Genomic DNA, 15,343 nt, shown 5'->3' with positions numbered 1-15,343 from the left:
AGCGCTCAATAATGCTCTCTTTGCTATAAGGTAGTTCATTATAGTGATAGAAAGCTAAGACTTATTCATGTTCCAAAGGTGATGCTGAGAGCCCCTGAAACTCCATGGTACTGTGATACACACACTAGGTCAGTGTCACTTCAAGGCCTCTCTGAAGAGCAGATGCTATTGGCAAGAAGAGTGTCAGGGTCTTGGGCAGCTGCTCTGAGCATGAGCACTGAAGGGGTGTCAGTATTTCTGTGTCTGGACACAAAGACAGCTTGGTTGGATATGGAACTTAAACTAAGAGCCATATTTTCTCCTGGAGCTGTATATGGATTTCTATGTTTCACAGAAGCAACTGTCAGGACAAGGCTGCACAGTGGACCTTTAGCATGTGTGGGTATGCATGTTCACACCCATTCATGCAGACCTTACCATGTGTGGATACATGTTCACACTCACTCATGCATAGGCTACCAAAACAAGATACTCACATCCGTCCATGCTGAGGCTACCTAAACATAAAATATTCACACCCATTCCTGTAGAAGCTACCTAACCATAAGAGGGTAGAAAGAAGGTTTAAAAAAAAAATGAGTGAGCCAGGCATGGTAGCACACACCTTTAATCCCAGTACTCAGGAGGCTGAGGCAAGTGGATCTCTGTGAGTTCAAAGCCAGCCTAGTCTATATAGTGAGTTCCAGGTCAGCCAACCCAATATATCAAGACCTTGTCTCAATAAAGCAAAATTTAATTTAATTAAAGAATATCCCAAAATAAACTGTGAGTGAAAGACATTTTGGGTTTGTTTGTTTGTTTGTTTGTTTGTTTGTGTAGCCCTGTTGTCCTGGAACCCATTCTGTAGAACAGGCTGGCCTCAAACTCATAGAGATCCACTTGCCCCTGCCCCGGGAGTGCTGGGATTAAAGGCGTGTGCCACCATACCCAGCAGGACATTTATGTATAGTTAAAGAATACTGCTTTTACGTGTCAAGATCTGTACGTGGACTTTCTTCTTTTTTCTGTAAGGAAGCACAAGACTGTGTTGTTGTTGTAGTCCTCATCCATGTTATGACTGAGTTACTTTGTTCGATGATTGACTATTTCCATTTTCTTTTTCCTTCTGAGTGAATAAACCTTAAGAGATGTATGAATTATTCAGAAGGGGTGTGGGCTGCGGAAGGAAGGAATTGCTGCTTTGAGTGAGGTCCTGGAGTGTCTGTGGAAAGGTGAGCCTGAGGTGACAGGGGAAGGGCTAGAGGAAGGTGAAGGGAGGAGAGACCACCAGTCCCAGTGGCCAGTGAGGTGCCGAGTGTCCTGGGCATGTCCAGATGCTGCTCTTGGGCGTTCGCTCTTCTGTGGCCTGTGTTGGATGTGAGCAGGCAACTTACACTCTGGCTTGTCCTATAGCTTAAAGGCTAGAGGCTGGCCTCTGCCCATTTGCTGCCCAGCAGGCTGCTGTGAGAGGTATAGTGGGCCCTTCCCATTCAGTCATCTTAGGTGCAGTGTGGGCAAACTCTGTCCAAGTGCTGATGCTCTCATCTGTCCCTCTTCACTGGTTTATGCTTAAAATGCTGTAGAGCTTGTTCCATAGGATAAAATTTATCATCTTGTCTTTAAAAGATGTATTTTTATTTCATCTGTGTGGATGTTAGATTTTTGGTTTTTCAAGATGAGTTTCTCTGTGTAGTTTTGGTGCCTGTCCTGAATCTTACTTTGTAGACCAGGCTGGCCTCGAACTCACAGAGATCCACCTGGCTCTGCCTCCCCAAGTGCTGGGATTAAAGGTGTGCACCACCACTGCCCAGCAGATGTTAGATTTTTAGGTCAATTTCTGCAGTAGAAGAAAGTTTGAAAAAAAATCAAAATGAATAAATAAAAAAATACAAGGAAATGCTTAGTCCTATGCTAAAGATTCACCAAGAAAGAAGAGGTCCGCTCAGACTTTCCAAGTCTCTGGTGGTGGGCATTTGTTGGGTGGAAGTAAGAAGGTGATTCAAAGCAGATCAGTGCTGCACTTCTGGTGGTAGGAATTGGGTTGGGTAGTGCCCTTCCAAGGGCCTCCTGCCTTTGGTGCAGCAGCTCTTTCTGAGCAGGCAGGTCAAGCGGATATCCGGCCTAGTGTGGTACGTTATTTCCTAGCTGTCTGTCATTTCTGTGAGTTCTGTTAATGCCTTTGTGCTTTCTGTTTTTGTTGTTGCTGCCGTATTTTTATAAAAGTTTTCTATATCTTGATTGGATGATTTATTTTGTGTTTACGAGTGTTTCGCCTGCATGTATGTATGTGTACCACATTCATGGCTTGTGCTGTAGAGGTCAGAAGATGGATTGGATACCCCAGAACTAGAGTTGCAAATAGCTGTGAACCACTATGTGTTTGCTTGCAATAGAACCTAGGTCTTCTAGAAGAGCAACAAGTGTTCTTAACCACTGAGCTGTTTCTCTCAGACTTTGTTTTGTTTTTGTTTTTTTTTAAATTTTATTTATTTATTTATTTTTTGAGCTGAGGATTGAACCCAGGGCCTTGTGCTTGCTAGGCAAGCGCTCTACCACTGAGCTAAATCCCCAACCCTTGTTTTATTTTTTGAGAGTCTTTGTAGCCCAGGCTAGCCTACAACTTAATACGGAGCCTAGGCTAGCCTTGAACTTTCACAATCCTCTTGCCTCAGCTTTCCGAATACAGGCATTACAACTGTGTGGTACTGCACCTGGCTTTGTAATGCCATTTCTTCATGCTTTCCATTGTTTGTGAGTGGGTTTTAGTCATACATGAAAATTGCTGAGAAAACTACAAAACTGTGTCATCCATTGACCACAATCTTGACTTGGCTGTAACCTCTTAGTGTCAAAGGGTTTGCTTGGGACCCTGCTATGGGCAGCTGCCTTATGGTGGGACATGCACCCTGGCCAAACTGTGGTGCATGTCTTGTTGTGGTTTGGGGCTCCCTCCTGCCGAGCTCTCCTGGTCTTTGGGTGTTGTTCTTTCCAGGAGTGCCCCTGAGCCTGTCAGCCCTCCTCACAAGGGTTCTTGAATGTTGTCCTCCCCCTCTGTGCTGCTTTCTCAGTGACCTCTTGCTTCTTACTTCCGTGGGCTACAGTTGCCTCCTGGTGGGATAAAATTCTAGCTTATAATTAGTCCCTTTCATTTCCTTCCCTAGGGGGCCCTTCACGGACCTGGAGAGCTTGTGTGGCTTAGGAAGGTGGCCTTCTTGGTAAGTCCTTTCCATCCTACATTGTTCTCTAATACTCTCTTGTCTGCAGTTCAGCCCCAAAGATGTCAGCTTCTCAGCACTTTTCCATCCAACTTGCTGCAGATCATCTAGCCTTGCAGAGACAATGTCCCTGACAGAGAAGGCTGCCATGCGTGGGCTTCTGTCTCCTCCTTGTATTTCACTTTTTGCCAGACCCATTACCTCAAGCCATGGAACATGGGTGACAAAGGTCTCCTACTAAGGGACCTTGAGTAGCTAAAGGCTGCTCGCTTGTCTGGGTGACTTCCTGGTCTGGCCTTGGACTTCAGGGATCCTCAAAAGGTGCCATGGCATTTTTCTTGTCTTTCTTCACATTTTTATTGTGTATGTGTGAATGTGTGTGTGCATGCACAACACACTTGTGGAGGTCGGAGGACAACTTGCAGGAGTTGGTCCTCTCCTTTCATCATGTGAGTCCCAAGAATTGCACTCCGATTGCTTGGTTTGGCAAGGAGCCCCTTTACTCTGTGGCCTTGTTCATTTATTTTTGAGGTGGAGTCTTATAATGTAGCTCTGGATGATATCAAACTAGCTATGTAGACCAGACTGACCTTGAACTTGAGATATTCTTCTCGCTTCTGCCTCCTGAGTGCTGGGCTTATAGTTATGTGCTCGTGTGTGTGTGTGTGTGTGTGTGTGTGTGTGTGTGTGTGTGTGTGTACGTGTATGGCAGGTGTGTTCACCTCTGTGTGTGTATGTCTGTGGAGGACAGAGATCTATCTATATTTCTCTTTACCTTTTAAGAATGTTTTTAAATCGTCATATTTATTTTGTGTGTGCATGTATGTGTGCATGTGTATGTGTATATATGTGCACCTGTATGGAGGTCAGACTACAGCTTGCAAGAGTTGGTACTCTCCTCCCCCATGTGTGTCTTCCAGACTTGGTGGCAAGTATCTTTACTCACCAAGCCATCTCACTGCCCACCACCCCTACTCTTCGAGACAAGGTCTCTCAGTGAGTCTGGAGCTTATTGTTTTGGCTAGACCCCAGGATCTTCTTGTCTCCATCAACCTGGTGTCGAGGTTAATGGCATCTGGCTTTTATGTAGGTTCTGGGAACCTAAACACAGGTCCTCATGCTTGGTGTTTTGAGAATTCCACCCCTGAAGAGTCATAAGCAGTGTCCACTCTAACAAACAAAATATTGTTCCACCAAAGTTCATCCTGGGAACCAATGAATTTATTGAGTTTGTTTATTTATGGTTGAGGGGCTTCTTACCAGGTGTGGGGAACCCCATGGCAGCTGCACTGGGGAGTCTTATACTGCTTGGATGATAGCTTTCCCATAGTTGCCTAGATAGAGCTCCCCTTCCAGTTTACTTTCTCCAGCCTGTATACTTGAGCACTTCCGGAGACCTTGTAATTAGAGCAGAACTGCATGCAAATCTGAACTCTTAGGTGGGGTTACTACCTCTCTTTTGAGGGAATGGTAGCAGAGTGAAGGAACAGCTGAGCACTTAAATCTTGATCCACAGCCATGAGGCAGGGTAGAGTACTAGGAATCTCAGGAGTCTTTTGAAACCTAAATGCCTGCCCCCAGAGACATGTGTCCTCCATCAAGGCCCCACCTTCTAATCCTTTCCAAATGGTTCCATCTACTGGAGACCAAATAATAAAATATATGTGCCTAATGTTGGGTGGTGGTGGTGCACGCCTATAATCCCAGCACTTGGGAGGGAGGCTGGTGGATCTCTGTGAGTTCTAGTCCAGCCTGGTCTACAGAGTGAGTTCCAGGACAGCCAGGATAGTGAGACCTGTCTCAAAAAACAAAGCAAACACAGGAGAAAAGAAACAATCAGTATAGCAGATCTGCATGTGTGATAGAATGAACTTGTGCTTCTTTCTCTTGGGTAGAGTAACCTGTTAAGGACTGCTGTGCTTTCTTCAAAGTGGTTTTATTGTTTGATCTGTTTCTTCTCTGACTCCCTGGGATGTGTAGGGTAGTCTCTGATTGTAGGCTTAATTTGCATTTCCCTGGAGATGAGGCTATGGGAGCACCTTATCATTGACTTGTCTGTTTTTATATCTGTTCTGCAGAAATTTGGACTGAGCTGCTTAGTCCAGTTCTAAAATGGTGACTGTCCTGGGACTCACTCTGTAGACTAGGCTGACCTCGAACTTGCAGAGATCTGTTTGCCTGTGTGCTACTACTGCCTGTGCACCACCCCTTCAGCACAATTATGTTCTTTATTAGATCTTTATTAGATATGATTTGCAAAGGTTTCTCCCTGTTTGTGGTTTATGTTTTCACTTTAAAAAATTTCTGGCCAGGCGGTGGTGGCATAGCCTTTAATTCCAGCACTCAGGAGGCAGAGGCAGATGGATCTCTGTGAGTTCGAGGCCAGCCTGGTCTACAGAGCAAGATCCAGGACAGGCACCAAAACTACACAGAGAAACCCTGTCTCAGAAAAACAAAACAAAACAAAAATTCTGACTGCTGGGCAGTGGTGGTAAATGTTTTTGATCTCAGCACTCAGGAGGCAGAGGCAGGTGAATCTCTGTGAGTTTGAGGACAACCAGGGTTATACAGAAAAAAAACAACAACCCTGTTTTAAAAACCAAAAACACACAAATTCTGTGTGCCATGTGCATATATGTCTGTGTGTGCATATGCCATGTGTATTTGGGTATCTGCAGAGACTAGAAGAGGGCATCTGATTGCCTGTAGTTAGGTTACAGGTAGTTGTGAGCCTCCTGATGATGTGGTAGGAACCAAACTCAGGTCCTCTGGAAGAACAGGAAATGCTCTCAGCCAACAGAGCCATTTCCCTAACCTCATCTTTTCACTTCTCGATGGTGCATTTTGAAGCATTAAGTTTTAAATTTTGATTAGTTTTATGTTTTCCCTCTCATGTGCCTTGGGTGTTGCATCTTGAGAAAACTCGGTCCTTTGTAACATTGAATGCTAGTTTCTGTACTCAGTTTAACAACTTAAAGTCACTGGTGACTTGAAAAGAACAGCTCACAGAGTTCAGTTGTGAAGGTTAAGATATCAACGGAAGGGGCAAGACTAGGGATGCTCTTGTGGCTATAGGGTCATGTTGCAGAGGACTGAGGAACCATGTCTTGGCATTCCTGCTTTTAAAATGGACAGGTGTTTAAATAGGAATTAAGAAAGAAGGACAAGGAATAATTGATAGCATCAACTTTCTGGGAAGGAGGAAGATAGTTGTGTAGGATTTCTACTGGCTGTCATACGAAGTTGCCACAGATTGGAACAGCACAGAATTGTCCCTCTTGTTCTGTAGACTGATGTGACGCGTGTGGGTAGCTCCTGTGAGGTTGGTTATGCAGGTGAATGTGTCCTGTGCTGAGAGCAGGACTGAGGAGCCCAGGACTGGTATTGCACTTGTAAGGCTAACGCTGTGCTTCAGTCCAGGACGGTGCATGAACACAGCTGAGGAGTCAGCTGGGACATGGTTGTGATGAGTGCACCAGCCTCCCTGTCCTAGGCATACTTCTGGCTTCTCAAACTCCTATAAAGGCAGCCTTTCTGTGAAGGTGCTAGGTTGGACCCAGAACACCATTATCTCTTTGCTAGTTTACTTCCTGAATATAACCCCCAAATTCTCTCTCTGGGCTTTGCTTTCTAAGATCAAGTCTAAGCTGGAGAGCAAGAGATGTGGGGACATGACTGTCCAAGGCATAGAGCAGTGAGCCTGGGCCAGGATGGTCCAGTGTGCAGTATGGACAGAAGTCCTGTGAGTATGGTGCAGACAACAGGATGACCAGGGTTTGGGGGAGAGGACTAGCTTGGCAGGGACTGCATGATGTTCCCACAGATCTGCAGAGTAGCTGCTGTATAGCTGGGTGTCTGATGGGCTTCTTCAGCCAAGACTTGAGTGTGTGTGTGGCCACAGGGTGAGATCCAGATAGACATGCTTGTAGATATATTTAGGCTACTTCTGACTTACTCAATTTCAATTTAGGATGAGTTTATAGGGTGTAAGTTCATTGTAGGTCAGGGAATAGCTCCTGTCCTCCAGTTTGGTGGAAACAAGAATGGAACAGAACATTGGTGGATACTGAAGTTGGTGACACTCTGAAGTGACAAAGTGCCTTGGGATGCTCCTCTCTCCGAGTGTGGACAGGACAGGGAGCAGGGGAGGACACTGCTCTGTACTGCCGCACTCTGTTTTCTTGCCCCATCCATGTGGCAGTGGTCTTTGAAAATGTGCTGTGAGGATCCTAGCAGTCACAGATGGAGTGACAGCTTGTTGGAGCTTGTCAGTATTTAGCAAAATCCCTGAACCAGAGAACCTGATGAGACACAGATTCTCTGGTCTGTATTTTGGCAGAAAAGGTTTTCATATTTCCTGCATGGCACTTGAAATACATGTGGTAGAGGGCAAATGTTATGGTATTTCTAATATTGGTGATCAAGTCTTGAAAATCAGCCACTTTGTTCTTCTTCCCTCCCATTTGCCTCCTCTGTTCCTTCCTCCCTCCCTCCCTCCCTCCCTCCCTCCCTCCCTCCCTCCCTCCCTTCCTTCCAAGATAATCTCAATGTATCTCAGGTTAGCCTCAGATTCACTAACTTCAAAAGCTTTGCACCAACGGATTAGAAATCTGTTCATGGTTGAGGAAAGACTGTGAATGAAATAACTGGAAAAAAAAATATCAACATAGCAAAGACAGTTAATAAGAAGGAGGGCATGACAAAGAGGTTGATTGAGGGTGTGGAGGATTGAATGTCAATCATTCACCCAGGAAGCGGGTGGAGGTAGAGGCAGGAAAACTGAATTCGAAGCCAGCTTGAGCTACTGAGCAAGACTCAATCACAAAAGAAAATGAAACGCTTGTAATCCTGGAAGAAGAAAAAACAGGATAATGAAATATTTAAAGAGATGTTAGCTAAAGAAAATTATGGAATTGATAAAAGATTCAAATTAATACTTAATGGGAATACAGGTTATAATTCCTTTATCCATGGTGATACATATCAAGACCCTTATGGATACCTAAAACTATGAGTAGTGCCAATCCTATATATAGTGGCTTTTCACATACATGTGTGCATGCATAATACACTCCTACATGCATAGATACATGCATGCATACATCCACACATCTAAAGCCTTTCCATCTTAACAGGTACATATACTGTGGCCATAATTTCTGCAGTTTGAGATGAACAGGAAAACTAGCGCGGATTTCTTTTTTTTTTTCACTTTACAACTTCACAAGTAGAAGATTAGTTTTGCCATGTACTGTAGCGATCTCAGCATTTGGCTCTCTTTTTGGTTGTTTTTGTCTCTTCATTTAAGGGACGTGTTTTCCAGCTTCTCTTTGAGATGTCTGCATTGCCAGCATCACTGTCCCTGCTCTGTGGCCTTTCTGAGTTTATTTCTGCTGCGTAGCTTCACAGAGCTGGGCAAGTGTGCTCCTTAGCTGGTCTTTGCAGTCTGCCTGAGTCACCGTCCCTTTTACTGAAGAAGGAAGCCTGTGGCCTCCAGGGTCATGGTGGCAGGGCATAGCTATCTATAGTTGCCTCCTGAACCTCTGCAAAGGAGTTAGTCTGTCCATCACATTGCACGCGTATAGAGTTATGGCACCTTAATGCTAGAAATCGTAATTATCCCAGTAGCAAACACTGCAAACAGTTGAACCAGTTATTGCATCGTTCAAAATAACTCCCCTTTATAATCAGTTAATGTGTGTCAGTGTTCAGAAGACTTGTAGCAATACAATCAGTCTTCATGCTCAGCACTTTCCTCCAGCTGTGAAGTCCCCGGAGAGAGTGTGGGGCATCCTGTACAACCCTCCATGTCTCAGCTGTTCACCTGGGTTCTCTGGCTTCTGTTGGCATGCGTGGCAGGTGAGTTAATCAGCGTGCATTGTATTGAGTGGTGGACTGGACACTGTGTGTCCCAAGGGAGAGCCACAAGGAAGGAGGAGCTTGAATTAGCCACATAGGGTTAGGTAGACTTTTAAAGACCAATTGGTGATAGCTCTTGGGTCTTGAAGTTCACAGCAGAATGCTTAGATGTTACAGTTGCGGGTACAAGTAGCTGGCATTTCCCGGCACCTGTAGAAACCCTTTGAGATATCGTGAGGCATGAAAGGCAGCATCCTGGTGGTGACTACTAGATGCTGGAAATAGTCATTCAGGCCAGTTCTCACAATCCGTAATCTGTGTAAAAAGTTAGGTCTGAGGTTGGAGAGAAATATCAGCAGTTAAGAGCACTTGCTGCTCTTGCAGAGGACCCAGGTTCAGTTTCCAGCACCCACATGATGGCTCACAGCCATCTGCAATCAACTCCAGTTTCAAGGCATTTGACACCCTCTTCTGACCTCTGTGGCATCAGGCATACATGTGGTGTACATGTGTACATATAAGCAAAACACTCATAAACATACAAACTAGGAATAAATCTTAATATAAAAAAAGTTAGGCCGAAAATGGCAGCAGAGGCAGCCATGATGTGGCTACAGGAAGTCATGTAATGAAATTAAACTTTGATGAATGAACTTATTGCTTGGGTGGGAGCTCCACCTCAACCCCTGGCACCTTGGCATCCCTATACCCAAGGAGTCTGGAATGTTTGGAAGGAGTCTGGTGGAAGATCCACCTCAACTCCTCTCCCCATTTCTTTTCTTAAACCTGCCCCTTCAAAGCCCGACAAACACAGCTCTCCCCAGAGAGGCTCCAGACCACTCCCACAGGGGATAGGCAGCATCCCAGAAAACAGACACATGGTTCTTCTGGTCTCTCAGCCTGTCTCCTCCCTGAGGGGCTGGGGAATCAATCAGGAATGCTTCAACCATTAAACCTGGACTTTCCAATTTGGTCTGATTCAGTTTGCTGCGTTGGTGGAAAGGCCTTCAGGGGGCTTAAAACTTATCATTGACCCTCTGACAACTAGCTCATTTTGGGTGATCTCTGTGGAAGTGGATGCAACCCACTCTGAAAGAAAGCAGACCTGTAGGGTACTAATGGTAGAGGGTGGGAAGAGCCAGGAAACAACACTCAGGAAACTCACAAGATTCACTTACAATAGATGGATTTTGAAATACGTACATTATCTGGACATGGGGAGAGTTTGCAGAAACCAAGAGGGTTAAGAAGCTGAAGTGTTCTCCTAGGAGACTGTCTTAGTCAGTGTTCTGTTGCTGTGAAGAGACACACTATCCAAGGCCACTCATGAAAGAAAGCTGGGGGTTCGCTTATGGTTTTAGAGGGTAGTACAGGATCATCCTAGCGGGAAGCACACAGTCATGGTGCTGGAGATGTAGTTGAGAGCTTTACATCCTGATCCACAGGCAGCAGGTGCAGAGAGCACTGGGCCTGGCATGGGCTTTTGAAACCTTCAAGCCCATCCCCAGTGACACACCTCCTCCAACAAGGCCACACCTCCTAGTCCTTCCCAAACAGTTCCACCAACTGGGGACCAAGCATTCAAATAGATGAGCCCATGGTGGCCATTCTCATTCAGACCGCCACAGAAACAAAATAGTAGGTAACAATGGCTATTGCCTTGACTAGTGGACATTTTCCTGCTGACTAACCACACTGCTCTTAGGGAGGACTGGAGATACCTTTGCAGGGCTGGGAGCACAGGGTCCTATTAGAGGTGAAGTCTGGCTGTCCTGGTATGAAAAACATCTTGGGCTGAAGACACCCTTATACTTGTCTCTCCTTTAGTTGGATGAGATGTTTTGTTTTCCCTTAAGGTACACAGCATTTGTGTTCATTTCTCATTTTCACTTCATGTGGAGAAGGAGCTGCTTCTATTTTTTGCTGAGGTAAGATAAAATTTAAGAGTCAGTGAGCTGAGCAGTGGTGATGCACACCTTTAATCGCAGCACTCAGGAGGCAGAGGCAGGTGGATCTCTGTGAGTTCGAGGCCAGCCTGGGCTACAGAGTGAGTTCCAGGAAAGACACCAAAGCTACACAGAGAAATCCTTTCTTGAAAAACCAAAACAAAAACAAAAAAAGGGTCAGTGAAGCTGGGCATGGTGGCACACACCTGTAATCCCAGTACTTGGGAGAGGGAGGCAGGAAAATAGTTGTAGACCAGCCTGGCTGTGTAGTAAGACCCTGCTCGAGCACCAAACCATTGAACCATTCTCTGTTCTAATGGTTCCTGCTCTATAGGAATGCTTCAACCAGAATATGATTTGAACATGAACTCAGAATTCAAAATAAACTATAATGCTTTTAGCTACAAATCATAAGTAGCTGGTCTTTGAAATGCTGGGGTTTATGGGAGCCTTCCTGAGTTGGATGCATAGTTCTCATCCTAGATGAAAAAGTTTTGTTTTTTGTTTTTGAGACAGGGTCTTGGTATGTAGCTCTAACTGGCCTGGAACTCACTCTGTAGACCAGGCTGGCCTTGAATTCACAGAACTCTCCTTGTCTCTTCCTCCCTAGGGCTGGAATTGAAGGCATTGAGTGGGATTATATGGCTTGAAAAATAAATTTAAAGTAACCTGATTGTGAGACACAGTCAATGAAGTATTCTTACTTTTTCTCTTTGAATTTCTAAGGCTGGGTAACAAACCCAAACCTGTGAAAATATCAGAGGCCCTCCTCCTGAGTATTGCTTGGAAACCTAGCACTCCGGATAGGCAAAGCATAAATTATCTAGGCACCATTTGGCTCCTTCTCTAGCAGCTACTGAGATGCCTACTGAGCAACCAGCCCCATGGAAAGAATGGCTGGGCTGTAATGGTCCTGTTGCTCTGTCCTGGAGAGACAGCAGTGCCTGCCACCAAAGTTCTTTGGAACCCTTAGGATTGGTGGTCTTAGGTACAGCCCAGGTTCTGCTTTGCCACAGTCCAGCCCACATGTCCTCTGAGAGGAGGATAAGCCAAATTCGCATTGGAACCTGTAGCTTCTGCATAGTTTCATGCTTCCAGACAAGAAACAGCATGGGTCCACCCACATCTAGGTTGATGTGGGGGTAGTCAAGGAAGCCCCAGTAACAGCAGGGTTCCAGTACAATCAAGAGAGGACCACGGTCTCGGGGCGGCCACGGGCACTGATGATAGCACACACTCAAACTTGTAGGATTCATTGACTGTGTACTTAAAAATGGATGGACTCTGCGTGTGTGTGTGTGTGTGTGTGTGTGTGTGTGTGTGTGTGTGTGTGTGTGTGTGTGTATGTTTCGAGACAGGGTTTTTCTGTGTAGCTTTGGAGCCTGTCCTGGAACTCACTCTGTAGACCAGGCTGGCCTCAAACTCACAGAGATCTGTCTGCCTCTGAGTGCTGGGATTAAAAGCGTGCACCACTACCGCCCAGCAAAAATGGATGGATTTTGAATTAAGAACATTCTATGTCAGTAAAACCTTTTTAATAAAGACAAGCTTACCAAAATGATTGGCTAGGAGGGATGCAAGGTCAGGGAGAGGCAGTTTGAAGGGAAAGCATGAAAGCTTAAAGGCTCAAAGCATTGGCTTTCCTAACTTGAATGCTGAAAGACAGTTGGTCAAAGGCCATTGGAAGTTTAGATCCTGTCTGTGGTACCCAGCATGGGCTCAAACCCAGGTAAGGTTGGCAGGCCATGCCCGAACTCCATCAGCTAGGGCTTTCCTCTGCAGCAGCTTCTCAGGGATCCAGCCATCATCAGAACAACTAGAAGTCTTTAACTAGACCATGATGGCACCCCTGTGTCTTTAGGTAGAAGGGAAGAGGCTCTCTGTATTCAGCCACTGCCCTGCATCACTACCTCTTCACACCATCATTGGGTTTTCAGTTCTAGTGTGTGAATGTTGGGGATATGCATCCCAGCCACACCAAATAGAAAGTGAAAAGCAAGACTGAACAGATCTGTAACTAGAATTCTGGGAGGGGGGGGGGAAGGACAGAGAAAACAAAGGTCACCAGTACAATAGAAGTTAAAGTATCATGGGAGTGGGTTTGAGTCTAGCTGTTGGAGATGGCTGCAGCCGAGCCTGAGTCTATCTCCTCTGCTAGGTGCATTTGCTCTTTTCTACTGTGGTGGTGGTTTTGAAAAAGAATTTCTTGTAGCCCAGGTGGGATGGGAGCTGCCTGAGGCCAGAATGACCTTGAGCTCTTGATTTCTTGCCTATGTCTTTGTAGCAGGAAGAGAACAGGCCTATATGGCACTGCCCCAGTTTAGGAAGTACTAGAGAATCAAACTCAGGGCTTTTGTTTGTGCTAGACTGGCACTCTACCACTGAACCACATTCCCAGCCCCATTTGTGGCCTCTGTTAGGGCTGACTTCAAATGGTTGTAGGGACCATACCTGTTGACCCAGCTTGGTACTGTGTCCAGTTTATAGCCACATGCTCAAAGGGGACCACTCCAATGCTAAGAGGGGCATTGGGAAGGAGGGGTCTCCTATGGAAGAGGGGAGACAGGAACATATCAGAAGGGCTCCATGGGAGCATTTGGGGCTTCATAACTAGAGGACACGTGTTGGGCTTTTGACATGGACCTTAGCCTTGTGAGCCTCAGTTGCTAGAAAAGGAGACAACATTTGTGAAGCCCTTGCTGAGAATTAGAGCTTCAATCTGGAAAGCCCCCAAAGGTGTATGCTTTGATGCTTGGTCTCTAGCTTGTAGAACCATCTTCAAGGCTAGGGGCATGGTTAGTGGAGGTAGGTCACTAGGGCCTTTCAAGACTATGTTTGGTTCTGGCCACAATCTCTTGTTCCTGGTCAGCCATTATGTGAAGAGCTGCTCTGCCACATACTCATACGCCATGCCTTCCCTAGCACAATAGACTGAAATTCTTCTGAAACCAGGAGCAAAAAACCCCTTTCCTTTCATTTCTGTCCGGTATTTTAGTCACAGAGATGAGAAAAGTAGCTAATACACTGAGCATCACATGGTATTAGTAGATGTCTAATAAATGAAGCAGTTGAGGCAAGACTGGTTTGTCACGGTCTCAGCTGAGGTCAAGTACGGGGCAGAGTCTGTGCCGCCTCTCCACTCCATCCATATGAACTTACTTATTGGGATATGTCTTAAGGTTTCTGTTGATGTGATAGAACACCATGACCAAAAGCAAAGTTGGGTAGGAAAGGGTTTATTTGGTTTACATATCCTAAATCATGATCCACTGAAGGAAGCCAAGGCGGGAACTCAAACAGGGCAGGAACCTGGAGTCAGGAGCTGATGCAGAGGCCATGAAGGAGTATTGCTCACATGGCTTGCTCAGCCTGCTTTTTTTTTTTTTTTAATAGAACCCAGGACCACCAGACCAGGGGTGGTCCCACTCACTATTGACTGTACCATCCCACATCAAATCACTAAAAAAATACCCTATAGACTTGCCTACAGCTGGGTTTTTTGTTTGTTTGTTTGTTTTGTTTTTTTGGTTTTTTAAGACAGGGCTTCTCTGTGTAGCCCCTGGCTATCCTGGAACTCACTCTGTAGACCAGGCTGGCCTCATACTCAGAGATCCACCTGCCTCTGCCTCCCCAGTGCTGGGAGTAAAGGTGTGCACCACCATGCTTAGCTTTTACAGCTAAATTTTATGGACACATTTTCTCAATTGAGGTTTCCTCCTCTCAGATGACTAGCTTGGGTCAAGTCAACATAAAAATTAGCCAGGACAGGATAATTAACTGATTTATTGTGATTTATTCTTTTGTCCAAACTCAACAATGTATCATGCATAGTATACGTTTCCTACAAGGCAGTCTCATCATGGCAGCTGATGCAGCTGAGAGATGAGGTTGGTTTGTCTAGCAAGTTGTATAGTGTAGATGTAATTCTAAACGGTCTTATTAAATAAGAAACACAGAGCCAAATAAAGAGTTAAGAGCCCAGAGATGGAGCAGTAGCCAAGAGCTAAGACCACCTTACCTTACCACTCCTTGCTGTCCTTCCCCTGAGAGAGACCTTCCTGTGTCCTGTCTTTTTATTGCCTTTCTACTCTGCCTTCTCATTGGTTCTAAACCCAACCACATGACTTCCTCATCACTGCCTGTCTATACAGACCTCTAGGTCTCTATGTGGTACTGGGAATAAAGGTGTGTGTCACTGTGCTGGCTCTGTCCTTGAACACACACAGAGAGAGACTTTACCTACCATGTGATTGGATTAAGGGCATGTGCTACCACTGCCAGACTTCTGCTTAATGGCTTGTTCTTAGCTCTGATCCCCAGGCAACTTTATTTATTAACATACAA

At 45.5% G+C, this 15,343-nt stretch overlaps 1 protein-coding gene across 7 annotated transcripts in view; it reads left to right on the top strand.

Moving 5' to 3' along the window:
• Positions 1-15,343, top strand: part of Arhgap39 (Rho GTPase activating protein 39) — a 114,204-nt gene that overhangs the window by 23,565 nt on the left and 75,296 nt on the right. For 4 of the 7 annotated variants that reach the window (XM_036208499.1, XM_036208496.1, XM_036208498.1 and 1 more), the window contains exon 2: positions 3,141-3,194. The exons of the other annotated variants lie outside the window; for them this stretch is intronic. The gene's annotated coding sequence lies outside the window, so the exon portion shown is untranslated. The remainder of the gene's footprint in view (positions 1-3,140; positions 3,195-15,343) is intronic. 7 annotated transcript variants of the gene reach the window in all.

Source organism: Onychomys torridus, chromosome 16, assembly GCF_903995425.1.
Source record: "Onychomys torridus chromosome 16, mOncTor1.1, whole genome shotgun sequence".
Lineage (NCBI taxonomy): Eukaryota > Metazoa > Chordata > Mammalia > Rodentia > Cricetidae > Onychomys > Onychomys torridus.
Note: the sequence above shows the minus strand (reverse complement) of the source record. Positions and strands in the feature narration are given on the sequence as shown.